This window comes from Triticum aestivum, chromosome 5B (genome assembly GCF_018294505.1).
Source record: "Triticum aestivum cultivar Chinese Spring chromosome 5B, IWGSC CS RefSeq v2.1, whole genome shotgun sequence".
Lineage (NCBI taxonomy): Eukaryota > Viridiplantae > Streptophyta > Magnoliopsida > Poales > Poaceae > Triticum > Triticum aestivum.
This window is the reverse complement of record NC_057807.1, coordinates 368,967,087-368,984,699: the sequence shown is the minus strand read 5'-3', so window position 1 is coordinate 368,984,699 and position 17,613 is coordinate 368,967,087.

Genomic DNA, 17,613 nt, shown 5'->3' with positions numbered 1-17,613 from the left:
TGGTTACTATAGACTATTCTGTTTTAGATAGATTCTGTTTTTATTGTGTTCTTTGCTTATTTTGATGAATGGGTAGTATCGGGGGGTATGAACCGTGGGGAAGTTGGAATACAGTAGATATAACACCATTATAAATTTAGAATGAGTTCACAACAGTACCTAAGTGGTGATTTTCTTTCTTATACTAATGGATCTTACGAGTTTTAGTTGAGTTTTGTGCTGTGAAGTTTTCAAGTTTTGGGTAAAGATTTGATGGACTATGTAATAAGGAGTGGCAAGAGCCTAAGCTTGGGGATACCCAAGGCACCCCAAGGTAATATTCAAGGACAACCAAGCATTTAAGCTTGTGGATACCCCGGATGGCATTCCCTCTTTCGTCTTCAATCCATCGGTAAATTTACTTGAGGCTATATTTCTATACACCACATGGTATGTGTTTTGCTTGGAGGGTCTTGTATGATATGAGTCTTTGATTTTTAGTTTTCCACAATCATCCTTGATGTACACACCTTTTGAGAGGGACACGCATTAATCGTGAATTTATTAGAATACTCCATGTGCTTCACTTATTACTTTTGAGCTAGGTAGTTTCTGCGCTAGTGCTTCACCCATATCTTTTTAGAGAACGACGGTGGTTTTATTTTATAGGAATTGATGAACTCTCATGCTTCACTTATATTATTTTGAGAGTCTTAAACAACGTGGTAATTTTCTTAGGTTATGAATTTAGGCCTAATATGATGGGCATCCAAGAGGGATATAATAAAAACTTTCATATAAGGAGCATTGAATATATGAGAAGTTTGATTCCTTGCATTTGTTTTGAGATATAAGGAGGGTGTATTAGAGTCATGCTAGTGAGTAATTATGGATTGGTAGAAATACTTGTGTTAAAGTTTGTGATTCCCGTAGCATGCACGTATGGTGAACCATTATGTGATGAAGTCGAAGCATGATTTATTTTTTGATTGTCATCCTTTGTGTGGAGGTCGGGAGCGCGCGATGGTTAACTCCTACCAACCTATACCCTAGGAGCATGTGTTTAGTACTTTGTTTCGATAGCTAATAGACTTTTGCAATAAGTATGTGAGTTCTTTATGACTAATGTTGAGTCCATGGATTATACGCACTCTCACCCACCATTGCTAGCCTTTCTAGTACCGTGCAACTTCCGTTGGCGCATTAAACGCACCATATATCTTCCTCAAAACATCCACCATAACTACCTACTATGGCATTTTCATAGCCATTCCTAGATATATTGCCATGCAACTTCCACTGTTTCGTTTATTATGACACACATCATAATTGTCATATTGTTCTCATATGCATGAGACATTCATATAGAGTTCATTCTAGCATTGAGTTGTAAGTAAATAAAAGTGTGATGATCATCATTATTAGAGCGTTGTCCCATGTGAGGAAAGTATGATGGAAGCTATGATTCCCTCACAAGTTGGGATGAGTCTCCGGACTTTAAAGAAAATAAAAGAGGCCAAAGAAGCCCAAATAAAAAAAGACGCCAAAGAAGCCCAAACAAAAAGAAGAAGAAGAAAGAAAAAAAGTGAGAGAAAAAAAGAGAAGGGAGAATGTTACAATACTTTTTCCACACTTGTGATTTAAAGTAGCACCATGTTCTTCATGATAGAGGGTCTCCTATTTTGTCACTTTCATATACTAGTGGGAATTTTTCATTATAGAACTTGGCTTGTATATTCCAATGATGGGCTTCCTCAAATTGCCCTAGATCGTCATGAGCAAGCAAGTTGGATGCACACCCACTTAGTTTACCACAGACCTACGGGTCTATAGCTAGTAGCTAGATGGCTTCTTCTCTCCCTTTGATCTTCAATACCATGTTCTCCTTGATGTTCTTAAAGTTCTATCCTATGTAATCTTCTTTTGCGGTGTGTTTGTTGAGATCCGATGAATTGTGGATTTATGATCAGATTATCTATTAATATTATTTGTGTCTCCTCCGAATTCTTATATGCATGATTTGATAGCTTTGTATTTCTCTCTGATTTATTAATTTGGTTTGGCCAACTAGATTGATCTATCTTTCAATGGGAGAGGTGCTTTATGATGGGTTGCATCTTGTGGTGTCCTCTCCCAGTGACAGAAGGGGCAACGAGGCACGTATTGTATTGTTTCCATTAAGGGTAAAACGATGGGGTTTATATCATATTGCTTGAGTTTATCCCTCTACATCATGTCATCTTGCTTAAGGTGTTACTCCGTTCTTACGGACTTAATACTCTAGATGCATGCTGGATAGCGGTCGATGTGTGGAGTAATAATAGTAGATGCATAATCGTTTCGGTCTACTTGTCACGGATGTGATGCCTATATTCATGATCATTGCCTTAGATATCGTCATAACTATGCGCTTTTCTATCAATAGCTCAACAGTAATTTGCTTACCCACCATATGCTTTATTCAAGAGAGAAGCCTCTAATGAAACCTATGGCCCCGCGTCTATTTTCCATCATATATTTTCAGATCTTTAAAATAAAAAACCCAAAAATACCTGCTGAATTTTATTTACTTTTATTTCTTTTATATCTATCTCTGTCAGATCCCACCCTTGCAAGTGACCGTGAAGGGATTGACAACCCCTTTATCACATTGGGTGCAAATGTTTTGTTGTTTGTGCAGGTGCATATATTGGAGACTTGCTTGTACCTCCTACTGCATTGATACCTTGGTTCTTAATTGAGGGAAATACTTATGTCTACTGTGCTGCATCACCCTTTCCTCTTAAGGGGAAAAACAGTGCATGCTCAAGAAGTAGCAATATCTCACCCAAAACTTGAAAACTTCAATAACACAAAACTTAACGGAACTTCGTGAGATGGTTAGTATGATAAAGAGCAAATCATTCACTTTGGTGCTATCAAGACAACATTCATGATTGCTCTCACAAAATTCCTGTTGTACCCTATCATTTCTACAATTTATGTTGATCAATATAAGCCAAAGAAACTAGAAAACAAGCAAATTATGCATTGAAAACAGAATCTGTCAAAAACAGAAAAGCCTGTAATGATTTGAACGATGACCATAATTCTGCAACTCTAAAAATTCTGAAAATTTAGTAAAATGTAGGCAACTTTTATATCAATAATGTGTAAAAAATTCAGATCAAAAGAATGTTCTAGTGAATTATATCCTGGAGTGAGCAAAAAAGTTTCTATTTTTGCATAGAATCAAGTCAACTATCATCCACACTATCCCAAAGGCTTTACTTGGTACTATATTGAAACAAAGCTATAAAATATGATTACATTAGCTTAATCATGTGAACACAAAAAAATAGTAGGGGTAAACATTGGGTTGTCTCCCAACAAGTGCTTTCCTTTAATGGCTTTTTAGCTAGGCATGATGATTTCAATGATGCTCACATAGAAGATAAGAACTGAAACATAATGAGAGAATTATGAAACACATGTCAAGCACATTTAATCCTAACCCACTTCCTATGCATAGGGATTTTATGAGCAAACAATTTATGGGAGCAAGAATCAACTAGCATAGGAAGACAAAATAAGCATAACTTCAATATTTTCAACACATAGAGAGGAAACTTGATATTATTGCAATACCTACTGATACATCTCCAACGTATCTATAATATATGAAGTATTCATGCCATATTTACAAAAAAATTATATGGTTTTGGTATGGTTTTATTAGGACCAACCTGGACTGATGCTGTTTTCAGCAGAACTATTTGGTGTCGTTTTTTGTGCGGAAATAAAAGTTCTCGGAATGAGCTGAAAATTTACGTTGATTTTTATGGACCAAAAGAGACCCCCGAAACACCAGAGTTGGGCCAGAAGTGGATGAGGTGGCTATAAGCCGCCAGGGCGCGCCCCTATGGTTTGTGGCCCCCTCAGTCACCCCCTTGACGTGAAACCTACACCAAAAATTCTTATAAATAGGGAAACCCCCGAAAAGAATCCTAGATGAGAAGTTCCACCACTACAAGCCTTTGTAGACACGAAAAACCAATCGGTACCCTGTTCTAGTACCCTGCCGGTGGGGTAAATCATCATCAGAGGTCATCTTCATCATCACAGTGGTCTCCATGACGAGGAGGGAGTAGTTCACCCTCGGGGCTGAGGGTATGTACCAGTAGTTATGTGTTTGATCTCCCTCTCTCGTGTTCTTGATTTGGCATGATCTTGATGTATCCCTAGCTTTGTTAATATATTTGGATCTTATGGTGTTCTTCCCTCTCTATCTTGTTGTGATGAATTGAGTTTTTACCTTTGAGGTTTCACTATTATCGGATTGAATACTTTGTTGGATTCGAGAACACTTGATGTATGTCTTGCGGTGGGATATGCGTGGTGACAATAGGATGTTATGTTGATTCACTTGATGTATGTTTTGGCACTCAACTCGCGGATTCCCGAGGTGACATTGGGGTAATCTATGCATAGGGTTGATGCATGTTTTCATCCTTGTTTCTCCGGTAGAAATCACGGGGCACTCTTTGAGGTTCTTTGCGTTGGATTGAATATTATAAATATGAAGTTGTTTGATGCATATCGTATAATTAACCCACGGATACTTGTTGTGACATTGGAGTATCTAGGCGACATTATGGTTGATTGATGTGTATCATATGGTGTTATTTTAGTACGAACTATAGGGCTATTTGTGACACTTATAGGAATAGCTCAAAAGATTGATCAGAAAGAATAACTTTGAGGTGGTTTCGTACCCTAGAAGAAATTTCATCTTATGTTCTCCGAGATAGGAACTTTGAGGTGATTTAATTATGTTATCATTGTTGAGAGACTTTACACTAGTGGAAGTATGAACCCTAGGTATTGTTTTCAAGCATTGCAATACCGTTTTTGCTCACTTTTGTTACTACTTACCTCACTATTTTTATTGATTCATATTATAAAAATATATTTCTACCATCCATATTACACTTGTATCACTATCTCTTTGCCGAACTAGTGCACCTATACAAGCTGCCATTGTATTGGGTGTGTTGGGGACACAAGAGACTCTTTGTTATTCGGTTGTAGGGTTGTTTGAGAGACACCATCTTCATCCTATGCCTCCGATGGATTGATAAACCTTAGGTTGTCCACTTGAGGGAAATTTGCTACTATCCTACAAAACTTTGCGCTTGAAGGCCCAACACGTGTCTACAAGAAGAAGGTTGCATAGTAGACATCAAGCTCTTTTCTGGCGTTGTTGCTGGGGAGGCAAGTGCTTGAAGGTATATCTTTAGATCTTGCAATTGCATCTTTTAGTTTCTTGTTTATCTCTAGTTTGGTTTATAAAATAAAACTATAAAAAAATGGAATTAAGGTTGCCTCATATAATTCATCTTTATAATGTCTTTCGTGAAAACGATGGATCAGAAAATTGTGCCAAAGTGTTAGAAGAAGAAGTCAATAAAATGATGAATGATGAGCATGATTTCAATGTTGCTAGTATGACTTCTTTGAATATCCATGATGCTAGTGATATGCAAAGCCATAAGCTTGGGGATGTTATGTTTGATGAATACGGTCTTTTTAGTCCCCCATTGTTTGATGAGGAAATTTATTATGATGAAAACATGCCTCCTATTTATGATGATTATATTGATGAATGGGGGTTTGGAAGAGTGTCAACTCTAGGTAAGGATCCCACTATTTTGGAGGGTGTTGAATCTTTTCACAATATTGATAAAAGTGGATTTGGAGAGGTTATGACTTTATTTAGTGACGAGTCCACTATTTTTGAAGAGGTTTCAATTGATGACTATGAGAACAAAGTTGCTATCTATGATGATTATTGTGATGATATGTATGCAATAAAGAGTAATGATATCCATGAAACTTGTCATCATGATTTTAATGTTCAATTTGATTATGTCAATCAAGTATCCCATGATAGTTATTTTGTTGAGTTTGCTCCCATTACTATGAAGGAGAATAGATTTGCTTATGTGGAGACTAATAAAATTTCTATGCATATGCATCATGAAAAGAGTGCTTTTATGTGGTAGCTATATTTTTGAGTTCATTCATGATGCTACTAAAAATTATTATGTGGGAGGAACATATGCTTGTAGGTATTGCAATAATATCAAGTTTTCTCTCTATGTGTTGAAAGTTTTGAAGTCATGCTTGTTTTGCCTTCCTATTCTAGTTGATTCTTGTTCCCATAAATTGTTTGCTCAAGTGGGTTAGACTTAAATGTGCTAGTCATATGATTCAAGATGCTCTCTTTGCGTTTCAATTCTTTACTTCTATGTGAGCATCATTGAAATCATCATTCCTAGCTAAAAAGGCATTAAAGAAAAGCGCTTGTTGGGAGACGACCCAACACTATTACCTACTATTTTTGTGTGTTCACATGATTAGGCTACTGTAGTAATCATGTTTTATTTCTTTTGTTTCAATAAAGTGCCAAGTAAAGCCTTTGGGATAGTTTGGATGATAGTTGACTTGATTCTGTGCAAAAATAGAAACTTTTGTGCTTAGTCCAGGAATTTTCAAAATTCACTTGAACGTGATTTTGATCTGAATTGTTTACAGATGATTGGTATGGAAATTCTCTATGTTGTCCTCATTTTTCAGAATTGTTGGAGTAGCAGAAGTATGGTCTTCGTTCAGATTACTACAGACTGTTCTGTTTTGACAGATTCTGTTTTCAATGCATAGTTTGCTTGTTTCCTAGTTTCTATGGCTTATATTGCTCAATACAAATTGTGGAAATCATAAGGTACATCAGGCATTGTGTGAGAACGATTATGAATCTTTTCTTGACAGTACCAAATTGAATGATTTTCTCTTTATCATACTAACACATCTCACGAAGTTCCGTTAAGTTTTGTGTGATTGAAGTTTTCATGTTTTGGGTGAGATATCAATATGAGGAGAATAATGAGTGACAATACCCTATTCTTGTGATGCCCAAGGCACCACCAAGGTAATATTGAAGTAATATCCAAGCAACTAAGCTTGGGGATGCCCGAGAAGACATCCCCTCTTTCGTCTCTAACATTATCGGTAACCTTACTTGGAGCTATATCTTTATTCGTCACATGATATGTGTTTTGCTTGGAGCATCATTTTCTTTTGTTTATATTTTCTTTTTGTTATATATAATAAGGTTTTGTATCTTATATTTCAATAAAAGTGTCAAGGATAGCCTTCACCATGCACAATTTGCAAGTATATGAGTTGATGTTTCAAAATAGAAAGTTTGTCGCTATTGCAAAAATTCCCTAGAAAACTCAGAATGTGATAAAAGCTTGAAATATTGACACAACATGCAATGATAAATTCTCTACAGTGTGGTAAATTTTCAGAATTTTTTGAGTTAAATAAGTATGTATCTTCCTTATATAATCCATTACAGATTGTTCTGTTTAGACAGATTGTTGTTATGATTGCATTGTTTGCATATGTTTGCTTGTTTAATTATTCTATTTGAGTATGGGAGTATTAAATATGTAGAGGCATTTAGTATGCAATGTCAAATCATAATTTTAGTGACTTTCTATAGTAGAGAATGATAAGGTGTTGCATGGATTTATACTAACTTATCTAATGAGTTCTTGTTGAGTTTTGTGTGGATGAAGTTTTTGAGATTTAGTTAAACCGTGACATAAGAGGAATTAAGGAGACACAAGAGATCAAGCTTGGGGATGCCCAAGGCATCCCTACTTAATATTTAAAGAAGTCTCAAGCATCTAAGCTTGGGGATGCCCGGGTTGGCATCCCACCTTTCTTCATCAACAATTATCGGTTAGTATCAGTTGAGCCTAAGTTTTTCTTCTTCACATGTTGTGTGCTATCCTTGGAATGCCATTTTATTTTGTTTTTCTTGCTGTTTTAACAAATATCCCAAGATCTAAAAATTTTAAATGAGAGAGAGTCTTCACATCGCTACATAATTATTCAGCTACTCATTGATCTTCTCTTTTATCTTTTGGTGTAGTTTGTCATTTAATCTCGTGCTTCACTTATATCCTATGAGTAAATGGTTGAATGAATTGCATAACATAAATCTGAAATAATATATGTTTCATATGCTTATCCCATGGGGAGTATTGACTTCACATATAAGAAGGATAGGTAGTAAAAGTTACTGAAAGTTAGCGAACACAACATTGATCACTTGAACAATTCATGAAAGAATGTTGAAGGAAGAGAGATTTTACATATAAATATACTATCTTAGACATCTTCTATGATTTTAATCCCCATTAATTATTTTCAAACTTGAGCAAATTAGTTGAAGTTAGACAAGGAAGACAACGTAATGAGTTATGATTGGGTATATTTGTATAGAAGTTATATTGTTATGGATCCTCCAACATGTGGTGCTTGCTTAGGATGTTTTGCTAGCCAAAAATTCATACTAAGTAGAGATACTACTTGTGCATCCAAAAACCTTTAAACCCAGTTTCTTGCCATGAGAGTCCACTATATCTACCTATGTATTGAATAAGATCCTTCAAGTAAGTTGTCATCGGAACAAAAAGCAATAAAATTTGCTCCTACATATGTATGATCTTTTATTGTAAGGGAAAATAAGCTTTGTACGAACTTGTGATGGTGAAGAAATAAAAGCGACATACTACATAATAAAGGTTGTTGTCACAAGGGGCAATATAAAGTGATGTTCCTTTGCATTAAGAGCTTGCACATCCAGAAATAATAAGCGCATGACAACCTCTGCTTCCCTCTGCGAAGGGCCTATCTTTTACTTTATGAATTTACTTTTATGCAAGAGTCATGCTTTCTCATTCCATCCCCCAATTCTTTAGTTGGCAAGCATCACGTGGTGGGGAAAGATCTAAGCACATATGGCCATTCAAATATATTTGATCATGAATTATTATTGTTAACCATTATCTATATGATAAATAAGTTGGGAGGTGGAACATTAAGCCCCTATCTTTCTCTGTGCTTGATGGATCCTATTTGTTCTAAAAATATGCTTTGAGTGGTAGCTGTCGTGGTTCTAAGCCTGACAGTAGAGTGGGGGGTAGGTATGGAGAGGCAAGGTCCTAGCTATGGAGAGGTTGTAAACACAAGGGATGTACGAGTTCAGGCCCTTCTCGGAAGAAGTAATAGCCCTACGTCTCGGAGCCCGGAGGCGGTCGAGTGGATTATGAGTATATGAGTTACAAGGTGCCGAACCCCTCTACCTGTGGAGGGGGGTGGCTTATATAGAGTGCACCAGGACCCCAGCCAGCCCACGTAGGTGAGGGTTTAAGGTGAATTAAGTCTGGGGCGTTACTGGTAACGCCCCACATAAAGTGTCTTTACTATCATAAAGCCTACTTAATTACAGGCCGTTGCAGTGCAGAGTGCCTCTTGACCTCCTGGTGGTCGAGTGAGTCTTCATGGTCGAGTCCTTCAAGTCAGTCGAGTGAGTCCCTTGTTGGTCGACTGGAAGGCGACCTCTTCTAAGGGTGTCCTTGGGCAAGGTACTTAGATCAGGTTCATGACCCTACCCTAGGTACATGACCCCATCATTAGCCCCCAAATGGATTGAGGCTTCGAGTGAGGAAGGAGTTGATGTTGTTTCCGATTAACCTTTGCACACTGGTCGTGCGTTGTTCTGGACCAAAGAATCTCTTCGTCGATAGTGAGCAACTTGTCTTCAGTCGACTCGATCCATTCTCTTCTTTCGTCGAGTGATCTTTCGGGCTTCGACGATCCCCGAGCGACGGATCGCGGGAAACCCCATGTCTGACAGACTGATCTGCAGTTCGCGGATTCCGCGGGATGCGAAATTTGGGGACGCGCGCGAAGTGGAGCGGACCGCGGCGTTCGGATGGGACGGGACATAGACGCCTCGATCTCCGTGCCGCTTTCTTCGCCACGTATCCCGTCTGCATAACTGTTCCTGGATATGATTAGATCGACCGGGCCCACCTGTCATCCACTCGGAAGGGACCTTATAAATGCGCCCGGCGAGGATTTTGGTACTGTGCCTTAGCATTCTCTCTCTCTGCTCCCTTCGTCCCCGTCCAGCGCGCTCGCTCTCGCCCCCGCACAACTTCCCCTCGCGCATCTCGCCGGCAACCATGGCCAAGGAGAAGACGGCGGCGCTGGAACGTGCGAAGAAGGCGTCGGCGTCGGAGAAGGCGAAGGGAAGATCTACCAGCCGCGGCGGATCTTCGTCCAGATCCCGCCTGCCGAAGGGCTGGGTCCAAGGAGACTGGATCCAGTCGACCATCACAGAAAAAGATCTCCTCGACATGGCCAACGAGGGCTTGATCCCTCATGGAGCTGTGAGGCTTCCGGGGAAGGAGTGGCAGCCCCAGCCAGAAGAGGGTGAGTGTGTGCTCTTGGCCACCCATGTTGATCGTGGATTTTCTTTGCCGCCGAGTATTTTCTTCCGTGGCTTCTTGAACTTCTTTGGAGCGCAGCTCCACCACTTTACCCCAAATTCTATCGCCTATCTTGCCGCGTTCGTGTCCATGTGTGAGGGTTTCCTAGGCTGTCGACCGCACTGGGGTTTGTTCAAGCATATATTCACGTGTCGCTCTCAGACCGTGAAGAAGGCGAGCCCAGGCGATGAAAGAACCCGAGTCGTTCAAATGTGTGGGGGTCTGGGAATCCAGGTGAGGAATAAGAGCACCTTCCCGCCCATGACCTTTCCCGAGTCAGTCAGAGGCTAGCAGTCGACTTGGTTCTACTGCCAGGACCAGTCGACGCCGGGGCAGTCGAGTGGACTCCCTCAGTTTACCATGGACCGAGTGAACAAGCCCTCCTCTCTGAAGTTGATTCCGGAGGAGAAAGCTGACGTGAAGATGTTGATGGAGCGCGTGGTGCAGTTGGTTCGGGAGGGAGTGACTGGCATGGATCTTCTGGAGGTCTTCCTTAGGCGTCGCATCCAGCCCCTTCAGTTCCGGAGCCACTGCATGTGGTTGTACTGTGGGACTGAAGACGAGACTCGAGTCCATCCAGAAGCAGTCGACGATGTCACTCTGGAAAGATGGATGGCAGCCGTTACCGGAAACAAGGATAACCCACATGGAGCAAGAAGGATTCCTCCACTCGACCACAACAGCGATCCAAACAAGGTACGCTTGCTCTGCTCTCCACTGTGTCCTTGTCACATTCGTTTCTGTTTATCCTGCCGACTGGTCGATTGATCCTTGTCTTGATACCTACCAGGCCCTCACCGAGCTGTACTCGATGCCCAATGGGGCACAAGCTCCGACTGAGGAGGGTGAGGCGAGTGGGGGCGAGAGCCAGGAGGAGGAGGAATGGGACTCGGACGTTGCTGAGGATGATGATGACGATGATGATGATGACGGTGATGAAGATGACGTTGAAGACGAGGAGGAAGAGGAGGAGGAGGTCGTACCACCGCGTTCAGAAAGGCGGTCGAAGCTTGTCCACGACCCTTCGACTGAACGTGGCAAGGGGGTTGCGACCGTTGCTCAGTCGACCAAGAGCCCTCGGACCACCTCTCCGGTGCCGACTGAAAAGGCGCCGAAGCAGCCCAGGGCGGCCTCGTCGAAGCCGATCAAGCTCCTGCCGAAGATGAAGGTGTCCATCCCCACCATATCAGGGTAATCGTGCTGCTTAAGTCTTCTTATTTTGTGTGAACTTTGTCTCTGGTTGACGCTGAAGTTAGTCGACTGACTCTTTGGAGTTGCAGTGCTGCTACTTCTGAGACCTCAGCCCGGGCTGATGACCAAGAGATGGAGGACGCAGCAACTTCAAAACCAGGTACTATATTCTTAACGCCGTTTTTAGTCGACTGACTCGCGACCTCTGATCCTGATTCTTCTCCGTAGCTCCCCCCAATGCTGTTATCAATCTCCCTGATGATGATGAGGATGAGGAACCGCTGAAGCGCAGAAGGAGTAGGAAAGCGTCCGCCAGCAAGGTGCCCCAGGATGTGACGGCGCCTGAGATTCTGATTGCGGAGGAAGAGAACACCACACGACACACGGTGTCCTTCGCAGATCCATTGACGAGTGCTCAGCAGCCCTCCCTCTTCACGACGCACCACGTCCCAGAGGACCAAGCTGGCGTGGCTAAGGAGGCGATACGCCAGGCGGGAATCATGATGGAGCAGTTGAAGACCATCCGGGATGCGAGCCAGGCAGCTTATGACGCCAGTTCTGCCCTCCAAAGCAATGTTCAGGTCAGTCGACCACCGTTTGTTCTGTTGGATATGCTACCAAAAAACTTTTCCTTTCCGGAATTTATAGTAGTCACCCACTGGGTGTGTCGATTAAACTCCTTGTTCGCGGGGGCACGCTGAGTGCACCCGCTGGGTGCAGTCGGCCTTAGGCTTTATGATGTCAATCTTTCTGTCAGTCGACTATGTCGACTGGATTTCTCAAACCGGTGGGGGCACGCTGAGTGCACCCACTGGGTGTAGTCCCCGAGACTGTGGTCGACTGCTTGCAGTTGATCAGAGTCTTAAAGAATACATCTCTCTTTTTTTTGAGGTCGACTGGTCGACTTTATTTTCAACAGGATTAGTGGGGGCACGCTGAGTGCACCCACTGGGTGTAGTCCTCGAGACTACGGTCGAATGCTTGTATTCGGCTGTAGTCTTAGAAATGTGTGTTTTTCCCTTTTTCACTCGGAAGTGAATTATATTTGACATTTAGTCGATTGGTTCTTCGCAGAACTCCTGTGATCTTGTGGCTCGCTACTCTGAGCTGGAAAACAAGCACACTCAACTCGAGCTAAGCTTGAAGCTGGTTCAGGAGAAGCTGACGAAGGCAAAGGAGGAGACCGAAGGTATGTTTGGTGAGACCCTGACGACTGCTTTTCCCCTTGCTTGTTTCAAAATCTGATCTTGCTGTAACTTGCAGGTAAGGTAAGGGAGGCCCAACAGAAGAATGACCTCGAACTAGCTGAGAAGATCAAGCTTGCTGACGAGAAGTTAGCTTCAGTCACCAAGCTTGAACAAGACAATACCAATCTGAAAGCTGCTCTTGGGATCGCCAACAAGGAGGTCAGTCGACTAAAAACTGATAAAGCTGCCCTGACCGACCAAGTCAGTAAGTTGACTGGGAAGAAAAATGATCTGGAGGCCTTCCTGAGTGGTCTTGCCAAGAAGCTGTTTCTTATGCTTGAAGGTAAACCTCTATGCTCGGCAAACATTTCCAATCGTGGTTTTTCCGTTCGACCATCTCCTTGACTTAGTGATCATCCTTGCAGAATTTTGTCAAAACTTTGAAGAAGAAACTAGCCGGCTGGAGCCAAACCTCGACCCCGTCAATTCTCCGGTGAACGACGAAGTTGCCATGGATGTTTTCCGACTGGAGTCTCGTGTTGCAGCTGTCGTGGACTATCTCGCAAGGCTGAAGGCCGCCACATCTCGCATCGACTCGACGCTCTGGCCTGAGGAGACACTTCAGAATGACCTTGAGTCGCTGATGGCCCGCTTGAACACGATCCCTGGTCGAGTGCAGGAATGGAAGAAGTCCTCGGCTCGGTGTGGTGCAGATGTTGCTCTATGTCTGGCTCGAGTCCACTGTAAAGACGCGCGAGAAGAGAAGCTGGCGGCCCTTCGGGTGGCCAACACCAAGAAACACGACTTCAGGTCCTTTATGGAAACTTTCCTTGCGGCTGCCACTCGGATCGCCGATGGAATTGACCTTGATGAATTCGTTGCACCTTCCAGCCCTCCACAGGAGGGGTAAAAAACTTCTTCTGGCTCGACGCTTTAAATTTGCCTCGGTATGCCGAGTGGAATTGTAACCGATAAACCTTAACAGGCTTAACGCCTGAGCACTTTCGGTTCCTTTAGATATCGATTCAAACTTGAATTTGGTGCTTGAATACGATTGCCTTTGGCTCGAAATGTCTTTTGCAGGTTCAAAGCAAGGCGCCTTCACTGCAATCGACTTATTCTTTAGTCCACTTAGGTGAGCACTGGGCTGCGGCTAAGCCTCCGAGTGGAAACCCGGCTTACCACTCGGTAGGATTTCTGTAACTTAGGCGAGCACTGGGCTGCAACTAAGCCCCCGAGTGAGAGGTTTACTCTTCACTCGGTAGGATTTTGATAACTTAGGCTAGCACTGGGCTTAGCTGCAGCTAAGCCTCCGAGTGAGAGGTTTGCTCTTCACTCGGTAGGATTTTTATAACTTAGGCGAGTGCTTGGACTGCAGCTAAGCCTCCGAGTGAGAGGGTTGCTCTCCACTCGGTAGGATTTTTATAACTTAGGCGAGCACTGGGCTGCAGCTAAGCCCCCGAGTGAGAGGTTTACTCTTCACTCGGTAGGATTTTGATAACTTAGGCTAGCACTGGGCTGCAGCTAAGCCTCCGAGTGAGAGGTTTGCTCTTCACTCGGTAGGATTTTTATAACTTAGGCGAGTGCTTGGACTGCAGCTAAGCCTCCGAGTGAGAGGGTTGCTCTCCACTCGGTAGGATTTTTATAACTTAGGCGAGTGCTTGGACTGCAGCTAAGCCTCCGAGTGAGAGGGTTGCTCTCCACTCGGTAGGATTTTTATAACTTAGGCGAGTGCTTGGACTGCAGCTAAGCCTCCGAGTGAGAGGGTTGCTCTTCACTCGGTAGGATTTTTTACAACTTAGGCGAGCACAGGGCTGCAGCTAAGCCTCCGAGTGAAAGTCTGGCTTACCACTCGGTAGGATTTTTTACAACTTAGGCGAGCACAGGGCTGCAGCTAAGCCTCCGAGTGGAAGTCTGGCTTACCACTCGGTAGGATTTTTTACAACTTAGGCGAGTGCTTGGACTGCAGCTAAGCCTCCGAGTGAGAGGGTTGTTCTTCACTCGGTAGGATTTTTGTAACTTAGGCGAGCACAGGGCTGCAGCTAAGCCTCCGAGTGGAAGTCTGGCTTACCGCTCGGCAGGATTTTTATAACTTAGGCGAGTGCTTGGACTGCAGCTAAGCCTCCGAGTGAGAGGGTTGTTCTTCACTCGGTAGGATTTTTGTAACTTAGGCGAGTGCTTGGACTGCAGCTAAGCCCCCGAGTGAGAGGGTTGCTCTTCACTCGGTAGGATTTTTTACAACACAGGCGAGCACAGGGCTGCAGCTAAGCCTTCGAGTGGAAGTCTGGCTTACCGCTCGGTAGGATTTTGATAACTTAGGCGAAACGGATTCGCAGCTAAGCCTCCGAGTGGGAGTCTGGCTCACCACTCGGTAGGATTTTTACAAACTTAGGCGAAACGGATTCGCGGCTAAGCCTCCGAGTGGGAGTCTAGCTCATCACTCGGTAGGATTTTTACAAACTTAGGCGAAACGGATTCACGGCTAAGTCACCCACTGAGGGGGAATTTTATTGGACAAAAATAAAAAGTGACAGAAATTATGGAGGAACTATGACACTATTATTTTGAGGTCCATGAACTACAGAAGTACTTTATTGCAACTCATCCGAGTGATAAAACTTAAGTATAAAATGGGCGGAGTAGTTCCGCGTTCCAAGCTCAGGGCTCGTCGATATTATGCTCGACATTGTAAAGACGGTACGCCCCGTTGTGGAGAACCTTGGTGACGGTGAAGGGACCTTCCCAAGAAGGAGCAAGCTTGTGTGGTTTGTGCTGATCCACTCGGAGAACTAAATCTCCTTCCTGGAAGGCTCGACCTCTCACATTTCTGGCGTGGAAACGACGCAAATCTTGTTGGTAGATGGTCGACCGGATCAGAGCCATCTCCCTTTCTTCCTCTAAAAGGTCGACTGCGTCCTGCCGCGCTTGTTCAGCCTCTGCTTCGTTATAGATTTCAACTCGAGGAGCATTGTGGAGAAGATCACTCGGCAAGACTGCTTCAGCTCCGTAGACCAAGAAGAATGGAGTTCTTCCGGTCGACCGATTAGGTGTGGTCCGCAGCCCCCAAAGCACTGAGGGAAGTTCGTCGACCCAAGCTCCAGCCGCGTGTTTGAGATCACGCATCAGTCGAGGCTTCAATCCCTTAAGAATCAGTCCATTAGCTCGCTCTGCTTGTCCATTCGACTGCGGATGGGCGACTGAAGCGTAGTCGACCCGTGTGCCTTGGGAGTTGCAGAAATCTCTGAATTCCTCCGAGTCAAAGTTCGACCCATTATCCGTAATGATGCTGTGCGGGACTCCATATCTGAATATTAGTTCCCTGATGAAGCTAACAGCAGTACCGGTGTCAAGGTTCTTGATTGGTTTAGCCTCGATCCACTTGGTGAACTTGTCGACTGCCACCAGTACATGCGTGAAGCCACTTCGTCTTGTTCTCAAAGGACCGACCATGTCCAATCCCCATACTGCGAAAGGCCAGACGAGTGGGATGGTCTTCAGAGCCGACGCAGGCTTGTGCAACATATTCGAGTAGAACTGACATCCCTCACACTTATCCACAATCTCTTTTGCCATCTCATTCTCCTTTGGCCAGTAAAATACGGCTCGGTATGCTTTGGCCACGATGGTCCGAGAGGACGCATGATGACCACAGGTTCCCGAGTGGATATCATTGAGGATGAGTCGACCTTCTTCTGGTGTTATGCACTTCTGACCAACTCCAGTCGCGCTTTCTCTGTACAATTGTCCTTTGATTACCGTAAAGGCCTTAGATCGACGGACGATCTGTCGAGCCTCTTCCTCATCCTCCGGGAGCTCTTTTCTCAGGATATATGCGACGTATGGAACTGTCCAGTCGGGAATGACCACCAAGACCTCCATGATCAAGTTGACCACCGCTGGGACTTCAACCTCAGTCAGATCTGTGGCACTCTTGGGCTGTGGAGTTTCTTCGGTGAAAGGATCTTCTTTGACTGACGGAGTGTGTATATGCTCCAAGAACACACCACTCGGAATGGCTTCTCTCTTGGATCCTATCTTTGCTAGATCATCAGCTGCTTGATTTTTCAGTCGGGTTATATGATGGAGCTCTAACCCCTCGAACTTCTTTTCCAGCTTCCTCACTGCACTGCAGTATCCAGTCATGGCTGGGCTTCTCACGTCCCACTCTTTCATCACCTGGTTGACCACTAAATCCGAGTCGCCATAGACCATCAGGCGACGGACGCCGAGTGAAATGGCCATGCGCAACCCATATAAGAGGGCCTCATATTCTGCCTCATTGTTGGAGGAATCAAAGTGAATCTGGAGCACATATCTGAGCTTATCTCCTCTGGGGGAAACCAGGACAACCCCAGCACCAGAACCATTCAACATCTTAGAGCCATCAAAGAACATGGTCCAATGCTCCGAGTGAACTTCAGTCGGCTGCTGTTGTTCAATCCACTCGGCGAGGAAATCTGCTATTGCCTGGGACTTGATGGATTTCTTTGCCTCAAACTTGATATCAAGGGGAAGAAGTTCAATCTCCCATTTGGCCACTCGACCAGTTGCATCTCTGTTGTGCAAAATCTCTGATAGTGGAGCGTCACTGACGACTGTGATGGAATGATCAGAAAAATAATGAGCAACCTTCTTTGTGGTCATGTATATTCCATACACAAGCTTCTGATAATGAGGATATCTCTGCTTGGATGGAGTCAAGACTTCAGACAAATAATACACTGGGCGCTGAACTTTGAGAGCTTTTCCTTCTTCTTCCCGCTTGACCGTAAGCACAGTACTGACGACTTGTCCTGTGGCTGCGATATAGAGCAACAGAGGCTCTTTGCTGATTGGAGCAGCAAGCACCAGCTGGGTGGAGAGCA